This window comes from Balaenoptera borealis (genome assembly GCF_965194805.1).
Source record: "Balaenoptera borealis genome assembly, chromosome: X".
Taxonomy (NCBI): Eukaryota; Metazoa; Chordata; class Mammalia; order Artiodactyla; family Balaenopteridae; genus Balaenoptera; species Balaenoptera borealis.
Window position 1 is genome coordinate 45,611,672 of NC_138881.1, and position 18,937 is coordinate 45,630,608.

At 35.4% G+C, this 18,937-nt stretch overlaps 1 protein-coding gene across 3 annotated transcripts in view; it reads right to left on the reverse strand.

The window, feature by feature from the left end:
- Positions 1-6,169, reverse strand: part of MAGED1 (MAGE family member D1) — a 70,948-nt gene extending 64,779 nt beyond the window's left edge. The window contains exon 1 of one of the 3 annotated variants that reach the window (XM_082376019.1): positions 6,073-6,169. The gene's annotated coding sequence lies outside the window, so the exon portion shown is untranslated. The remainder of the gene's footprint in view (positions 1-6,072) is intronic. The other 2 variants (XM_082376020.1, XM_082376018.1) reach the window with 2 other exon arrangements.
- Positions 6,170-18,937: the final 12,768 nt, after the last annotated feature.

Below are 18,937 nucleotides of genomic sequence, written 5' to 3' on the forward strand. Positions count from 1 at the left end.
ATCCCACTACTGGGCATATACCCTGAGAAAACCATAATTCAAAAAGAGTCATGTACCACAATGTTCATTGCAGCACTATTTACAATAGCCAGGACATGGAAGCAACCTAAGTGTCCTCTGACATGTGAATGGATAAAGAAGATGTGGCACATATATACAATGGTATATTACTCAGCCATAAAAAGAAACGAAATTGAGTTATTTGTAGTGAGGTGGATGGACATAGAGTCTGTCATACAGAGTGAAGTAAGTCAGAAAGAAAAAACAAATACCGTATGCTAACACATGTATATGGAATCTAAAAAAAAATGGTTCTCATGAAACTAGGGGCAGGACAGGAATAAAGACGCATAAGTACAGAATGGACTTGATGACACGGGGAGGGGAAAGGGTAAGCTGGGACGAAGTGAGAGAGCAGCACTGATATATATACACTGCCAAATGTAAAATAGATAGATAGTGGGAAGCAGCTGCACAGCACAGGGAGATCAGCTCGCTGTTTTGTGACCACCTAGAGGGGTGGGATAGGGAAGGTGGGAGGGAGATGCAAACGGGAACGGATATGGTGATATATGTATACATATAGCTGATTCACTTTGCTATACAGCAGAAACTAACACAACATTGTAAAGCAATTATACTCCGATAAAGATGTTAAAAAAAAAAAACACGTTACGTTGGCTGATGGTTTTAAATACCAAGTATAAAATAGTTGTGTGGAAAAAAATTAATTTGAAAATGGAGTAGGTAGGTATTAGATGATATTAGGGAATTATTGTTAATTTTTCTTAGTGAGATAATGGCAATTAAATTATTTACAAAATGTTCCTAATATTAGGAGATGAACACTGAGATATTTATGGGGAAAGTGCCATATGTGCTCTTCAAACTGATCTATTAAAGTTGTATCTCAATCATAATGCCAAGAAGGATTTTTGTGAAAATTGACAAGCTGATTCTACAATCTATATTGGAATTCAAAAGGCGAAGAATAACCAAAGCATTATTCAAGAAAAAGAGCTAAACTGTAGGACTTACTGACCATATATAAGATACATTATAAAGTTACATTAATTATGACAGTGGTACTCACACAAGAATAGAGAAACCAAAATGAACAGAATCCAGAAACAAACCCTCACATATAACCTAACCATTTGATTTATGAAAAAGGTGATGACACTATAGGAGGGAAAGGATGATCTTTTCAATACGTGGTATTGGATTGACTGTATGTCCGTTTCAACAACAACAACAAAACAATGGGCCTTTACCCATATCCATAACTCATACTGGCAACATACAATAAAATGAATATCAAATGAATTGGAAATATAAATGAGATTAAACAATAACACCACATAGAAAAATATCTTCATGACCTTGGGAAAGGCAAAGATTTCTTAACCAGGACAAACAAGCACTACTCATGAAGGGGAAAAATTATAAATTGAACAATATGAAAATTGAGATACAGGCATATCTTGTTTTAGTGTGCCTTACAGATATTGCATTTTTTACAAATTAAAGGTTTGTGGCAACCCTGTGTTGTCAGATGGCGGTTAACTTTTTTTAGTAATAACGTATCTTTTAATTAAGGTATGTACACTGTTTTTTAGACAACGCTATTGCACACTTACTATACTACAGCATAGTGCAAAATTAACTTTTATATGTACTTGAGAACCAAAAATTTCATATGACTTGCTTTATTGTGATATTCACTTTATTGCAATGGTCTAGAACCAAACCAAGGTGTGCCTGTATTCAGTTCATCAAAAGACAGCATTAAGAGACTGAAAATGCAAGCAACTGAGATTTGCAATAGAGCTAACAAAGTATTCACATCCTTAATATAGAAAGATCTCCTACAAATCAATAAGAAAAGGATAGTCCAAGAGAAAAAGTGGTCAAAAGACTTGAACAGGCACCTCAAAAAAAAGATACCCAGGCCAACAAACATGAAAAGACACACATTTATCACCAGAGATATGCAAATTAAAACCACAATGAGGTACCATTAATAACCACTAGAATGGCTACTTATTTTTTTCCTTAGAAAGACAACACAATGACAAGTGTTGGCAATATTCTAGAGCAAATGGAACCTTAAAATTTTCTATTAGGAGTTTTTTAGTACAACCAATTTGGAAAACCAATTGGCAGTATCTACTAAAGCCAATCTTATCCATAACCTGTGATTCATCAATTCTACTCTTAGGTGTATGCTCAACAGAAAGCTGTACATATTATCACCAAAAGACATGTTCTAGAATGTTTACAGTACTATTTGCAGGCCAAAGATGTAAAAAACCAAAATGCCCATCAATTGCGGTATATTCACACAATGGAATACACAGCAATAAGAATGAAGGAATTACTACTATACCCAATAACTTGGATCAATCTCAAAAACAAAATCTTAAGCCAAAGAAGTCAAACACCAAAAAATACATACTATACTATTATATTTTTATAGAGTCCAAAAACAGGCAAAATTATTATACAGTGATAGAAGCCAAGATGTGATTAATTTGGAGTTTAGTTTGTGACTGGTAGGGAATACATTCAAGGGATTTCAAATACTGATCATTTTCTATTTTTTTTAAATGAAGTATAGTTGACTTACAATATTATATTAGTTTCAGGTGTACAGCATAGTGACTCAATATTTTTATAGATTATACTCCATTAAAAATTATTACAAGATTATGGCTATCATGCCCTGTGCTATACAACATATCCTCCTTGCTTATCTATTTTATACATAGTAGTTTGTATCTGTTAATCCCATACCTGTAATTTGCCCCTCTCCCTTCTGGTAACCACTAGTTTGTTTTCTATATCTCTGAGTCTGTTTCTGTTTGGCTATATACATTCATTTGTATTATTTTTTAGATTCCACATATAAGTGATACCATAACGTATTCGTCTTTATGTCTCACTTATTTCACTAAGCATAATATTCTCTAGGTCCATACACAGTGCTGCAAATGGCAGAATTTCATTCATTTCTATGGCTGAGTAATATTTCCATTGTATATATACAGCACATCTTTATCCATTCATCTGTTGATGGATACTTGAGTTGCTTCCATATCCTGGCTATTGTAATTAGTGGTGCTATGGACACTGGGGTGCATGCATCTTTTCGAACTAGTGTTTTCATTTTTTCTAGATATATACCCAGGAGTGGAATTGATAGATCATATGGTAGGTTACACAGGGGTGAAAATGCTTTGAGCTGTACACTTATATGTGCACCTTTCTGCATGTATTTAAGTTTACTTAAAAATAATGCCTGCAAATCTCAAATGGTTCAGCCAAAATAGATCAAAAAATAGATGAAACATTATACTTCAATTTTAAAAAATTGGATGGATGAATAGTGAGCAAGTCAGTGAATAATGAGCTAATATGGCAAAAGTTAACAACTGTTGAATCTAGGTTCAGAGTATAAAAGTATTCATTGTACTCTTCTTTCAACTTATGCTTGTTTAAATATTTTATTAAAAAATATTCAAGTAAAAAGAGTAATCACACCTCTCAGTTCTTAATATTTATAACTAGGAAGTAAATCAAGCACCTGATATAATCTGACTTGTGAAAGGAAACTTACAAAATGAAATTTTTATACCCAGACTATTTCTAATAAAATAAAATATTCTGTGTATTTTCTATTTCTCATTAATGAAAAGAGACAGAGGAAGAGAGGACCAGGCCAGGACTGAGTGTCTGACAGACTTTAACTCCATTAACTCCACTACCAAGTTACTATCCACCTGAGTCCTGGTTTTATTAGTTAGCAAGTTACTAACTTGGTTTTATTAGTTAGCAAGTTACTATCCACCTGAGTCTTGGTTTTGTCATCAGGAAAATGACAATGATGATACTGACTTTAGAGAGTGGTTTTGAACATTAATTAGGGAGCCACTAAATTCATTTCAATTTACCATACCAAACATTCATGGGCAACATATTATGAACACGCAGTGATAAGAGCAGTGAGAGAGGAAAGCAAGTATGCTGTAGGACAGCACACAATGCACCACAAATAAACAGATTGAGGAAGAGGTGAGGATAGAGACAGAGATACGTCTTCCTAGAGGGGCTGGTAACTGACAATTCACTTAAATGGTAGGAAGAAGCTAGCCAAGCAGAAGAGAATATGGGGAATTTACGTGGACAGATTAGATCATCTGAGTATGCAGAGTGGTGCATTAATGCTATGCAGTAAAGTGACCACAAGCAGAGGGGAGGAGAGGGAATGTTGGAAGCAGAGTGACCAACAAATGCAGAGACACTGTCACAGATATACCCTATTTTTCCACTAATAACTGTATAGTTTGTGCTCTCTCTTCCTTTAGGTTTCTGCTCAAATGTCACGATACCAGGGAGGCCTTCCTGACCATCCTATCTAACATAGTACAGCCTCCCCATCACAACCTATTATATATTTATTATATATTCACTTATTGTCTCTCGAGTAGTTTAAAGGACTTTGTTCTTGTTTTTATTTTCCATTGTTGTATCCTCAGTGCTTAAAACACTGTCTGGCATATAACAGCTATTCAATAAAAAAACTCTTGAATGAATGGATGGATGGATGCACACCCAGTGGGTTAAAGCTAGTGTGATATTTAAATGCTGTGTAATTATGATTTGAATAGAGAATAAATAGACATCAGCAATACCCTTTGAAAAAGTTCCTAAGTGTTTTGGTGTCATGAAACCTCAGTCTCCTTGTTAAAGAACTGAAAATTATACCTGGCCTAGAAAAAAGAATCATCTCTTATTTTGGCAAGCCTAACACATTAGCTACAGGAGGAAGAGGGAATAAGTTGCTTGTTCAAGGAGATGTCTGGTTAAATTCCTCTTTAGAGCCTGAAAAATCCCTGACACTCATTATAAATTTAATGATCATTTCCTCTCCCTTGGGTAAAGAATTGAAATAATAAATTGTGATAATTAATGAATATTCTCGCAAGACAAATTACACATGATAAATGGAGCAGAAAAATATATTTCACATTGCAACAAATGAAAAAATAAGACAAAGTTCATACTGCACCAAATAGATAATACATGCGAAGCTCCTAGAAAAAAATCTTTGTCTGAAAATTCTGCCAACTTGCTCTTCAATGTTGCTACTGGACACCAGAAAAAGATTTACATAATAAACCGAACTCATATGAGACGATAAATTTGTGATTGGATGTCATATCTGTCAACCATTTCTGCTCTGTGAGAAATTCTAAAGGGGATGGGAAAGCTTCCACCCTCTAAAGCTGACACCAAATTATAGGCAAAATCCACTATGTTTGCCACTCTAAAAATTTGGGGATTCAATTGTATACCAAAATTTTTTTTAAATATCATGAGTGGAGGGCTGAAACCAGTGCAATACCTGATATGTGATTTCGTTTTGGGTAAAAAATAAATAAATAAAAGGACATAATTTGAACAAGTTCCTGTCTCTGAGAGCTCTAAAATTTCTGCTCCTTTTCTTATTTCTAAAAAGAACAAAAAACAGCCTTGCCCTTGAAATTGAAGTCACGTCTGATTTTAGAAAGTATATAATTCACCGGCCTCTGCAGGAGTGGCACCGAAGAGATCAGAAGTCTTCAGGGCGAGTAAAATACTGGGGTCGAAAGTAAAAAGAAGGAAGAATGTAGGTTCAAAGTGGGGGAAGGAGGTAGCAAAAGTTCTGAGGCTAAGAGGGGGGCGGGGTGGAAGGTGGGAGTAAGAGGTAGGAAAGAAATCGGTGGTAGAGGGAATGACCCAAGCTCAGAAAGATTGGTTAGAGGATTCGGGATAAAGAGGAGAAGTGAAGAATAATCAGGGATAAAAGGACCACGAGAGTCAGAAGGGGGAGGGGATGACGGCCAGCCATCTCTCGAGGCGTAAGAGAGAGGAGAGAGTGAGCGATCGGAACCACAAGCGTCAGAAACATCCTTCAATGTACCCTGGGGATAAATTCTTTCCACCTCGTGTTGAAGCAAGGAGGAAACCGTCCCTGAGGTGTCTGCGGACTCACTTGTGAAAATTACCAGTCCCTTTCTTTACACTCACCTTGATGAAGAACGCCGCGACGCGACGATGGCGTGACCGGAAGTGCTATTTTCTTTTGTTTGGAGGAAGCTTTAGCCCGGGCAGCCGCACCCTCCCCCCGCCTTCACTCCAGACAACTTCCTGTTCCTCTCTAGCAAGCTCTTGAAATACTGTATCTCAATGGTTCTCTCACCAGATGGGAACCCGGATAGTGACGTCAAATGTCTGGAAGAGGGAATCAGTAACTTTCTACAAATCCTAGCCCTAGTCATCCCAGGAACTGCAGCATCTCCGCCAAACTCTACGTATCCAATTTGTCACCTCGCCTTCCTGATTCAGACTTTCAAATACCTCCCTTATCCTTAGTCCCTTAACTCTCGGATGTCTACAGTTACGTATTTACGATACTGATTTACTGCTTCCTGGCATTAAAAAAATAATAATAAATTCATGTTTATTAGTGGCATACTTCGATTTCAAGATTTTTTAAAATTCTTAATCTGAATCATTTTTGTCTTGGAATGGTATCCAGAGAGTTACGTGCCATACTCAAATTTCCAAATAAATAAAAGTGAACTCATTTAGAAAGCGTTCTTGTATACTTGTATATTCCCCCCGAAAATGAAGACAATGATAATTTGATAAAAAGTTTCAATAATAAGAATAATCCTTACTCTGGTTAAAAGTTCAATATTGAGTTAACTATTGTCATTACCACCAGAAAGCTCTTCTGGGCCCAAAATCTGTACCCCAGGCCTCCTCTTTTGTGGTTATTTTCAATAAATCCACAAGTGTACCAAACACTATTCTATACCCAGAGGCATCACACTAGAAGCCCACAGCCTAGGGGCTAAAGGCGGCATTTAAACACATAAGAGTATAGCATAAAATAGGTGATTATAAATGTTTGTGGAATGAGTAAATGACCAAAATGTGGTCAAGGCAATGACGGGGGCTGGCACAAGGTCCTTACTTTTGCTAGTATTTGTATAGTTCATTTCAACATTTGACTCATATTTTGTCATTCAGCCAACAGATTTTGAACAACAACTCAGTGTAAGGTTCTGTTCCTGATATTGTCCATATAAAGAAGAATAAGACATAGTCCTGGATTTCAAGACCCTCCAACCAGTGGGGGAAATGAACACATAAACAACTAGCAGCACTATAATGTGACAATAATAATCAGTAAAGAGAAGACAGTGTTGCAACTATGGCTATCCAATTGACTGGTGAATACTAAAAACCTAAAATAGACCTTATCTCCTAGAGGGTGCTCAATAAAGGCTGGTTTAATGTTGAATAAATGATTGAATGGATGAATGAAAAGGAAGAATGACAGTGGATTTGAAGTGTGGTGTGAAAGAAGCAGTGATGAGAGATGAAGCCTGGATGTAAGAAGAGACCAGACAAAGAAGGACCTTGCATGCCATGTTATGGAGTTTGGGCTTATTATGAGGAAAACAGAAAGCCAAAAATGAGTTTTAAGCAAGAAAGCATCTAGTCAAGATGGTTTCCTGGGGACTCTAGTCTGCCATCTTCTCCATCTGCTGGCTTTCCAAATAAAGTCTCTATCTCTTGCCTCAACAACAACAACAACAACAAAAAGCATCTAGTAATGTTTCAAACCAAAATATAGAAAATGGGTTGTACCAGTGCAACCTGGAGGCAGAGAGGTTGGTTTAGAGGCTATTGTGGTAATCAATGACCAAATACAGAAAATGAGGGGTTTATGCTATTAAGAATTAATTGTATTTGGAACTGAGCTGGAAAAAAATAGTCAGTGGATTATCAGAAATCCGGAGGCAGTGAAACCTGAGCATTTTCCTTGATGCCCTCCACAACCAAAATTTTGATTATTTCATGCAACAAATATTTATTGAGCAGTTTAATATGCACCAGGCCCTGAGGATAGAACCATGACCAAAATGGACAAAAATTTCTGCCCTCACAGAACTTACATTCTTGTTTCACGGATAATAAAATATTTAAGAAAACACATGCTAAATGGTGACAAGCGCTACATAGAAATAAACCAGGTAAATGGGAGAGCAATGTACTATGGGGATTACACTATGTGGGGGACGGGAAGAGGGTTGCCATTACAGAAGAGCTCACTGAACATTTATAAACTTTATCCACTTCTCTCAGTAACCAGGATCACTATCTTAGTTCAGACCTTCTATATTACTCCCCAAATGCCAACCAACTATGGTATACAAAAGCCTTGGTTGTCTAACTCTGTCTCTTTCTCTCATCCCATCTCTCATCATTCAGCCTCTCCCACCCTAAATCCAAGTCTTACACAACTGTTTATAATTTGGAAAGTGCACCAAGATCTCAAATCTCTGTGCGTTCACACTCTGCTAACTCATATTCATCTTTCAAAGGTCAGCTCACATTTTATCTCTCATGAAACCTTGCTGATGTTTCGTTTCACTCCTTAACCAAAACCAGACAACTGCTTCCCTTCTCTGCCATGTTTAGTATTCTTAGCACTTTCTTTCATTCACTCAACAAACGTTTGTTGGTCAACTTCTGTGTAATTGTCACTGTTCAAGGCAGTAGAGATACATGCATAAATAAAAAGTGAAAAAAATCCCTGCACTTTTGTAACTTACATTTTATTTAGGAAGACAAGCAATAAACAAAATAACATAAATATGGACCTTATAAAGCAGTAGTTCTCAACTCTGGGTGCCCATTAGAATCACTAGGAGAGCTTTCATTTTTCTTCTTTTTTTAAATACCAATGCCTGATCCCCATCCCAGCCAAAATTAATCTAAAGCTTAGGAGTGAGGTCAGGCATTTACATACATTTTTAAACCTCCTTTAAAGCTTCTTTCTGATGCACAGAGAAGATTGAAAACTACTGCACTACAGGCTATGGAAAATGATACCAGAAGGACAGTCTGAAAAGCTAAGGAATTAAGAGCAAATAAAATGATAAACATGTATGTCAATCTAAAACAACATGGTGTGTATAAAAACATAATAATCATACTGATTGCTGGGGTTGAAAAAAATGGTGATTCAAAGATTCTGAACAAAAATATCATACAACTCAGGAGGAGGTGGACATCAGAATTCATTTGTTTGGGAGAGAGGTTAATATATTTTTAAAGTTCAGACGTTGTTAAGTTAAATAATTATAAGAAATATTCAAAAGTTACCACTAAAATAACAGAATCACAGTGAGAGTAAAAAGTAAGGAAAAATGCATACATTTAAACCTGTAGAGGGATTAAATGGAATAGGATAAAAAATTTCAATAGATTTTTAAAAAGGAAACACATGCCTATATGAACAGAAAGACATGGATTGATGGATAGGGTAGGTGATGAGAGGCAGAGGAGGACTGCATAGCCCAAGGAAATTTATTAATAATTATCTTGGTTGAGAGATGGTTCAGATCCCATAACCCCCAAAAGTCCCTATGATATCCTGTTTTAGTCACACAGTCTTCCCTACCCCTAATGTTCTCTTTCAATCTAGTTTCTTCTTTTCTAAAATGTCACATAAATGGAAGCATAGAATATGTAACCTTTTGAGCCAGGCTTCTTTTACCTAGGATAACACCTTTGAGATTCATCCAAGTTGATGCATATATCAACCATTCATTAGTCTTTATTTATGAAGTGTATTTCATCATATGGATGTGTTGCAAATTGTTTATCAATTCACCAGTTGAAAAACATTTGGGTGGTTTCCACTTTTGAAGATGATGAATTAAGCAGCTATAGCATTCATATGCAGTCTTCTGTGTGAGCATCAATTTTAATTTCTCAAAAGAAATGCCTAGAAATAGGACTGCTCATAAATGGTTATGATGTGTAGATGTTTAACTTTATAAGAGACTGCAAAATGTTTTCCAAAGTGACTATACCATTTTGTGTTCCCACCATCAATGTGTGAGAATTATAGCTTCTCTACATCCTTGCCAGCACTTGGTATTCTTTACACTATTTTTATGTTAGCCTTCTAATAGATATGTAGTAGAATCTCTTTGTGATTTTAGTATGCACACAATTTGTTAAAAGGACAATTATTTCTCCATTGAATCTGTACCTTTGTTAAAAAAATCAATTCACTATATTTGTATTGGTCTATTTCTGAACGCTCTATTCCTTTCCACTGATCTATGTGTTATCCCTTCACCAATACCATGCTATCCCGATAACTGTAGTTTTAAAGGAAATCTTAATCTCAAGTAGTGTGATTCCTCCAAATATATTCTTCTTTTTCAAAGTTGGCTTGGTGATTCTAATTCCTTTGACTTTCCCTATAAATTAAGGAATCAGGTTTCCTATAACTACCAAAAACCCTGTTGTGATTTGATTGAAATTGTGTTAAACCTATAGATTAACTAGAGATAATTGTCATCTTATAAAGAGGACTCTACAAATCCATGAGCACTAGATCTGTCTCCATTTCTTTAGATCTTCGTAGTTTCCTTTAATCAGTGTCCTACAGTTTTCAATATGCAGATCCTGTTTGTTTTGTTGTTGTTGTTGTTAAATTCACACCTAATTGCTTCCCTTTTTGAGCTATCATAAATTGTGTTGTTTCTTCAATTTTGTTTAAATATTGGAGTTAGTATAATTTTTTAAAATTTCATTACTAGTATTTAGATATATGATTGATTTTGTGTGTTGACTGATATCCTGAGTTTTTGTTAAACTCACTTGATACTTCTAGGGTTTTTTTTTTTAAACATCTTTATTGGGTATAATTGCTTTACAATGGTGTGTTAGTTTCTGCTTTATAACAAAGTGAATCAGTTACACATATACATATGTCCCCATATCTCTTCCCTCTTGCGTCTCCCTTCCACTAGATAGCTTGGGAATTTTTTTCTAGACAATTATGTCTGCAAATAGGGAACTTTTTTTCCCCCCTTTTCAATTAGTATAAATTTTATTTATTTTTCATGCTTAATTGCACTGTTTAGGACTTCCAATACAATGTTGAATAGAAGAGGTAAGAATAGTTTCTTTGTCTTGTTCCAGAAATTAGGGGGAAAGCATTCAGCTTTTCACTATTAGGTATAAAACCTGGAGTGACAACAACAATATTAGAAAAAAATAGACTTTAAAACAAAAATGTTTATTATAAATAAAGAAAAAATTTATAAGGATAAAAGAGTATATCCATCTGTAAGATATTAAATTTGTAAATATATATGCACCCCAAAACAGAGCTTCAAATGAAAGAAGCAGAAAGTTGCAGAATTGAAGAGAGTTATGGAGAATTCAACAATAATAGTTGGAAACTTTCACACTCTACTTTCAGGAATGTATAGAACAATAAAGCAGAAGATCAACAAGGAGCTAGAAGACCTGAACAATATTATAAAGAAACTAGACTTAATAGACATCTATAGAATGCTCCACCTAAAAAAGGCAGACTACATATTCTTGTCCAGTACACGTGGAACATTCTCCAGGTTAGACAATATGCTAGGCCATAAAACAACAAATTGAAAATCAACAAAACAAAAAAGTCAATTCTCTGAAAAGAGCAACAAAATTCATAACTCTTTATCTAGAATGGCTAAGAGAAAAAAGGCAGAAGACTCAAATTACTAAAATGAGGAATGACAGAGTGAGTGTTACTACTGACATTAAAGAAACAAGAAAGAATATAAGAGAATGCTATGAGCAACTGTTCCCAATAAATTAGAATACTTTGATTCTTTCTAGGAATTTGTCCATTTCATCTAACTACTGAAACTAACTCAAGAAGTGGAGAATCAAAATACACCTATAACAACTATAGAGATTGAATTTGTAATTTATAAAACTTCCTACAAGAAAAGTCCAGGTCCAGACACACTGATAAATTCTACCAAACTTTTAAATGATTAATTAGAATCAATACCAATTCTTTACAAATTGTTACAGAAAATATAAGAAAAGAAATATTTCCCAAATTCTACAAGGCCAGTATTTTCCTATTAACAAGAGCAGACAAAGCCATGACAAGAAAAGAAAACAACAGACCTCTATGCAAAGGTCCGCAAAAAAATACTACCAAACCAAACCTACCAGCATATACAAGGGGTAATGTTATGACTAAGTAGAATATATCCTATAAATGCAAAGTTGGTATGAAATCTGAAAATCTATTGAAGTAAGTCACCAAATCAATAGAATAAAGGACAAAACCCACAAATCATCTCAACAGACACAGAAAGAGCATTTGACAAAATCCAATACCCCTTCATGATTAAAAAAAAAAGCCAAATTAGAAATAGAGCGGAACTTCCTCAACCTTATAAAGGTCTTCTATGAAAAATGCACAGCTATTATCATATTTAATAATTAAAGATTGAATGCTTTCTCCGTAAGATAAACAATAAGGCAAGGATATACACTTTCACCACTTCTATTCAACATTGTACTAGAGCATTGTACTAGAGGTTCTAGAGAGGGCAGTTATGCAACAAGATTAAAAAAAAAAGAAATCTTGATTGAAAAGTACAAAGTAAAATAATCTCTATTTGCAGAAGACGTGATCTCATTTATAGAAAATCCTAAGAATCTCCAAAAGAAAACTTATTAGAACTAATAAATGACTTTAGCAACCTTGTAAAGTACAAGATCAATATACAAAACTCAGTTATATTTTTATACATTAGCATTGAACAATTCAAAAATGAAATCAAGGAAATAATTCCACTAACCATAGAATCAGAAAACATAATTAGGAATAAATTTTTTTAACATCTTTATTGGAGTATAATTGCTTTACAATGATGTGGTAGTTTCTGCTCTATAACAAAGTGAATCAGTTATACATATATATATGTTCCCATGTCTCTTCCCTCTTGCATCTCCCTCCCTCCCACCCTCCATATCCCACCCCTCTAGGTGGTCAAAAGAACCGAGCTGATCTCCCTGTGCTATGCGGCTGCTTCCCACTAGCTATCTATTTTACCTTTGGTGGTGTATATATGTCCATGCCACTCTCTGACTATGTCACAGCTTACCCTTCCCCCTCCCCATATTCTCAAGTACATTCTCTAGTAGATCTGTGTCTTATTCCCATCTTACCACTAGGTTCTTCATGACCTTTTTTTTTTCCCCTTAGATTCCATATATATGTCTTAGCATACTGTATTTGTTTTTCTCTTCCTGACTTACGTCACTCTATATGACACACTCTAGGTCCATCCACCTCACTACAAATAACTCTATTTCGTTTCCTTTGATGGCTGAGTAATATTCCATTGTATATATGCGCCACATCTTCTTTATCCATTCCTCCGTTGTGGACACTTAGGTTGCTTCCATGTCCTGGCTATTGTAAATAGAGCTGCAATGAATATTTTGGTACATGACTCTTTTTGAATTATGGTTCTCTCAACGTATATGTCCAGTAGTGGGATTGCTGGGTCGTATAGTAGTTCTAGTTTTAGTTTTTTAAGGAACCTCCATACTGTTCTCCATAGTGGCTGTATCAATTTACATTCCCACCAATAGTGCAACAGGGTTCCATTTTCTCCCAACCCTCTCCTGCATTTATTGTTTCTAGATTTTTTGATGATGGCCATTCTGACCGGTGTGAGATGATATCTCATTGTAGCTTTGATTTGCATTTCTCTAATGATTAATGATGTTGAGCATTCTTTCATGTGTCTGTTGGCAATCTGTATATATTCTTTGGAGAAATGCCTATTTAGGTCTTCTGCCCATTTTTGGATTGGGTTGTTTGTTTTTTTGTTATTGAGCTTCATGAGCTGCTTGTAAATCTTGGAGATTAATTCTGTGTCAGTTGCTCCATTTGCAAATATTTTCTCCCATTCTGAGGGTTGTCTTTTGGTCTTGTTTATGGTTTCCTTTGCTGTGCAAAAGCTTTTAACTTTCATTAGGTCCCATTTGTTTACTTTTGTTTTTATTTACATTTCCCAAGGAGGTGGGTCAAAAAGGATCTTCCTGTGATTTATGTCATAGAGTGTTCTGCCTATGTTTTCCTCTAAGAGTTTGATAGTGTCTGGCCTTACATTTAGGTCTTTAATCCATTTTGAGTTTATTTTTGTGTATGGTGTTAGGGAGTGTTCTAATTTCATCCTTTTACATGTACCTGTCCAGTTTTCCCAGCACCACTTATTGAAGAGGCTGTCTTTTCTCCACTGTATATGCTTGCCTCCTTTATCAAAGATAAGGTGACCATATGTGCGTGGGTTTATCTCTGGGCTTTCTATCCTGTTCCATTGATCTATGTTTCTGTTTTTGTGCCAGTACCAAACTGTCTTGATTACTGTAGCTTTGTAATATAATCTGAAGTCAGGGAGCCTGATTCCTCCAGCTCCATTTTTCGTTCTCAAGATTGCTTTGGCTATTCGGGGTCTTTTGTGTTTCCATAAAACTTGTGGAATTTTTTGTTCTAGTTCTGTGAAAAATGCCAGTGGTAGTTTGATAGGGATTGTATTGAATCTGTAGATTGCTTTGGGTAGTAGAGTCATTTTCACAATGTTGATTCTTCCAATCCAAGAACTTGGTATATCTCTCCATCTATCTGTATCATCTTTATTTCTTTCATCAGTGTCTTATAATTTTCTGCATACAGGTCTTTTGTCTCCTTAGGTAGGTTTATTCCTAGATATTTTATTCTTTTCATTGCAATGGTAAATGGGAGTGTTTTCTTAATTTCTCTTTCAGATTTTTCATCATTAGTGTGTAGGAATGCAAGAGATTTCTGTGCATTAATTTTGTATCCTGCTACTTTACCAAATTCTTTGATTAGCTCTAGTAGTTTTCTGGTAGCATCTTTAGGATTCTCTATGTATAGTATCATGTCATCTGCAAACAGTGACAGCTTTACTTCTTCTTTTCCGATTAGGATTCTTTTATTTCTTTGTCTTCTCTGATTGCTGTGGCTAACACTTCCAAAACTATGTTGAACAATAGTGGTGAGAGTGGGCAACCTTGTCTTGTTCCTGATCTTAGTGGAAATGGTTTCAGTTTTTCAACATTGAGGACGATATTGGCTGTGGGTTTGTCGTATATGGCCTTTATTATGTTGAGGAAAGTTCCCTCTATGCCTGCTTTCTGCAGGGCTTTTATCATAAATGGGTGTTGAATTTTGTCAAAAGCTTTCTCTGCATCTATTGAGATGATCATATGGTTTTTCTCCTTCACTTTGTTAATATGGTGTATCACGTTGATTGATTTGACTATACTGAAGAATCCTTGCATTCCTGGAATAAACCCCACTTGATCATGGTGTATGATCCTTTTAATGTGCTGTTGGATTCTGTTTGCTCGTATTTTGTTGAGGATTTTTGCATCTATTTTCATCAGTGATATTGGCCTGTAGTTTTCTTTTGTTGTGACATCTTTGTCTGGTTTTGGTATCAGGGTGATGGTGACCTCGTAGAATGAGTTGGGGAGTGTTCCTCCCTCTGCAATATTTCGGAAGAGTTTGAGAAGGATAGGTGTTAGCTCTTCTCTAAATGTTTGATAGAATTTGCCTGTAAAGCCATCTGACCCTGGGCTTTTGTTTGTTGGAAGGTTTTTTATCACAGTTTCAATTTCAGTGCTTGTGATTGGTCTGTTCATATTTTCTATTTCTTCCTGGTTCAGTCTCGGTAGGTTGTGCATTTCTAAGAATTTGTCCATTTCTTCCAGGTTGTCCATATTATTGGCATAGAGTTGCTTGTAGTAATCTCTCATGATCGTTTGTATTTCTGCAGTGTCAGTGGTTACTTCTCCTTTTTCATTTCTAATTCTATTGATTTGAGTCTTATCCCTTTTTCTCTTGATGAGTCTGGCTAATGGTTTATCAATTTTGTTTATCTTCTAAAAGAATCAACTTTTAGTTTTATTGATCTTTGCTATCGTTTTCTTCCTTTGTTTTTCATTGATTTCTGATCTGATCTTTATGATTTCTTTCCTTCTGCTAACTTTGGGCTTTTTTTCTTCTTCTTTCTCTAATTGCTTCAGGTGCAAGGTTAGGTTGTTTATTTGAGATGTTTCCTGTTTCTTAAGGTAGGATTGTATTGCTATAAACTTCTCTCTTAGAACTGCTTTTCCTGCATCCCATTGGTTTTGGGTCATCGTGTCTCCATTGTCATTTGTTTCTAGGTATTTTTTTATTTCCCCTTTGATTTCGTCAGTGATCACTTCGTTATTAAGTAGTGTATTGTGTAGCCACCATGTGTTTGTATATTTTACAGATCGTTTCCTGTAGTTGATATCTAGTCACATAGCGTTGTGGTCGGAAAAGACACTTGATACGATTTCAATTTTCTTAAATTTACCAAGGCTTGATTTGTGACCCAAGATATGATCTATCCTGGAGATGTTCCATGAGCACTTGAGAAAAATGTGTATTCTGTTGTTTTGGGGTGGAATGTCCTATAAATATCAATTAGGTCCATCTTGTTTAATCTATCATTTAAAGCTTGTGTTTCCTTATTTATTTTCATTTTGGATCATCTGTCCATTGGTGAAAGTAGGGTGTTAAGGTCCCCCAGTATGATACTTTTACTGTCGATTTCCCCTTTTATTGCTGTTAGTATTTGCCTTATGTATTGAGGTGCTCCTATGTTGGGTGCATAAATATTTACAATTGTTATACCTTCTTCTTGTATCGATCCCTTGATCATTATATAGTGTCCTTCTTTGTCTCTTGTAATAGTCTTTATTTTAAAGTCTATTTTGTCTGATATGAGAATTGCTACTCCAGCTTTCTTTTGATTTCCATTTGCATGGAATATCATTTTCCATCCCCTCACTTTCAGTTTGCAAGTGTCCCTAGGTCTGAAGTGGGTCTCTTGTAGACAGCATATATACGGGTCTTGTTTTTGTATCCATTCAGCCAGTCTGTGTCTTTTCTGGGAGCATTTAATGCATTTACATTTAAGGTAATTATTGATATGTATGTTCCTATTCCCATTTCCTTAAATGTTTTGGGTTTGTTATTGTAGGTGTTTTCCTTCTCTTGTGTTTCTTGCCTAGAGAAGTTCCTTTAGCATTTGTTGTAAAGCTGGTTTGGTGGTGCTGAAGTCTCTCAGCTTTTGCTTGTCTGTAAAGGTTTTAATTTCTCCAACAAATCTGAATGAGGTCCTGGCTGGGTAGAGTAATCTTGGTTGTAGGTTTTTCTCCTTCATCACTTTAAATATGCCCTGCCACTCCCTTCTGGCTTGGAAAGTTTCTGCTGAAACTTCAGCTGTTAACCTTATGGGGATTCCCTTGTGTGTTATTTCTTGTTTTTCCCTTGCTGCTTTTAATATGTTTTCTTTGTATTTAATTTTTGATAGTTTGATTAATATGTGTCTTGGCATTTTCTTCTTTGATTTTTCCTGTATGAGACTCTCTGTGCTTCCAGGACTTGATTAACTATTTCCTTTCCCATATTAGGGAAGTTTTCAACTATAATCTCTTCAAATATTTTCTCAGTCCCTTTCTTTTTCTCTTCTTCTTCTGGGACCCCTATAATTCGAATGTTGCTGCGTTTAATGTTGTCCCAGAGGTCTCTGAGACTGTCCTCAGTTCTTTTCATTCTATTTTCTTTATTCTGCTCTGCAGTAGTTATTTCCACTTTTTTATCTTCCAGGTCACTTACTCGTTCTTCTGACTCAGTTATTTTGCTATTGATCCCTTCTAGAGTATTTTTAATTTCATTTATTGTGCTTTTCATCGTTGCTTGGTTCCTCTTTAGTTCTTCTACGTCCTTGTTAAATGTTTCTTGCATTTTGTCTATTTTATTTCCAAGATTTTGGATCATCTTTATTATCATTATTCTGATTTCTTTTTCAGGTAGACTGCCTATTTCCTCTTCATTTGTTAGGTCTCGTGTGTTTTGACCCTGCTCCTTCAACTGCTGTGTGTTTTTGTCTTCTCATTTTGCTTATCTTACAGTGTTTGGGGTCTCCTTTTCACAGGCTGCAGGTTCGTAGTTCCCGTTGTTTTTGGTATCTGTCCCCAGTGGCTAAGGTTGGTTCTGTGGGTTGTGTAGGCTTCCTGGTGGAGGGAGCTAGTGCCTGTGTTCTGGTGGATGAGGCTGGATCTTGTCTTTCTGGTGGGCACGTCCACGTCTGGTGGTGTGTTTTGGGGTGACTGTGGCCTTATCATGATTTTAGGCAGCCTTTCTGCTAATGGATGGGGCTGTGTTCCTGTTTTGCTAGTTGTTTGGCATAGGGTGTCTAGCACTGTAGCTTGCTGGTCGTTGAGGGCAGCTGGGTCTTGATGTTGACATGGAGATCTCTGAGAGATTTTCACCATTTGGTATTATGTGGAGCTGGGAGGTCTCTTGTGGACCAGTGTCCTGAAGTTGGCTCTCCCACCTCAGAGGCACAGCCCTGATGCCTGGCTTGAGCACCAAGAGCCTTTCATCCACACGGCTCAGAATAAAAGGGAGAAAAAATAAAAAGAAAGAAAGAAAGAGGATAAAATAAAATAAAATAAAATAAAGCTATTATAATAAAAAATAAGAAAAAAATTAACAAATAATTTTTTAAGAAAAAAAAATTTTAATTTTAAAAATAAATTTATTAATTTTTATAATAAAAAATTAAAAATTAAGAAAAAAATTTTATAAGAAAAAATTTTTTAATTTTTTAAAATAAAAAATTAGAAAAATTATTAAGTAAAAATTTATTAAGAGAAAAAAAATTTTTTTAATTTTTTAAAATAAAAAAATTATTAAGAAAAGAAAAATTTTTAATTTTTTTAAAATAAAAATAAGGAAAAAAATTATTAAGAAAAAATTTATTAAGAAAAAAAAATTTTTAAGTTAAAAAAAAAAAAAAAACTGACGGACCGAGCCCTGGGACAAATGGTGAAAGCAAAGCTATACAGACAAAATCTCACCTAGAAGCATACGTATATACACTCACAAAAAGAGGAAAAGGGGAAAAATTAATATATCCTGCTCCCA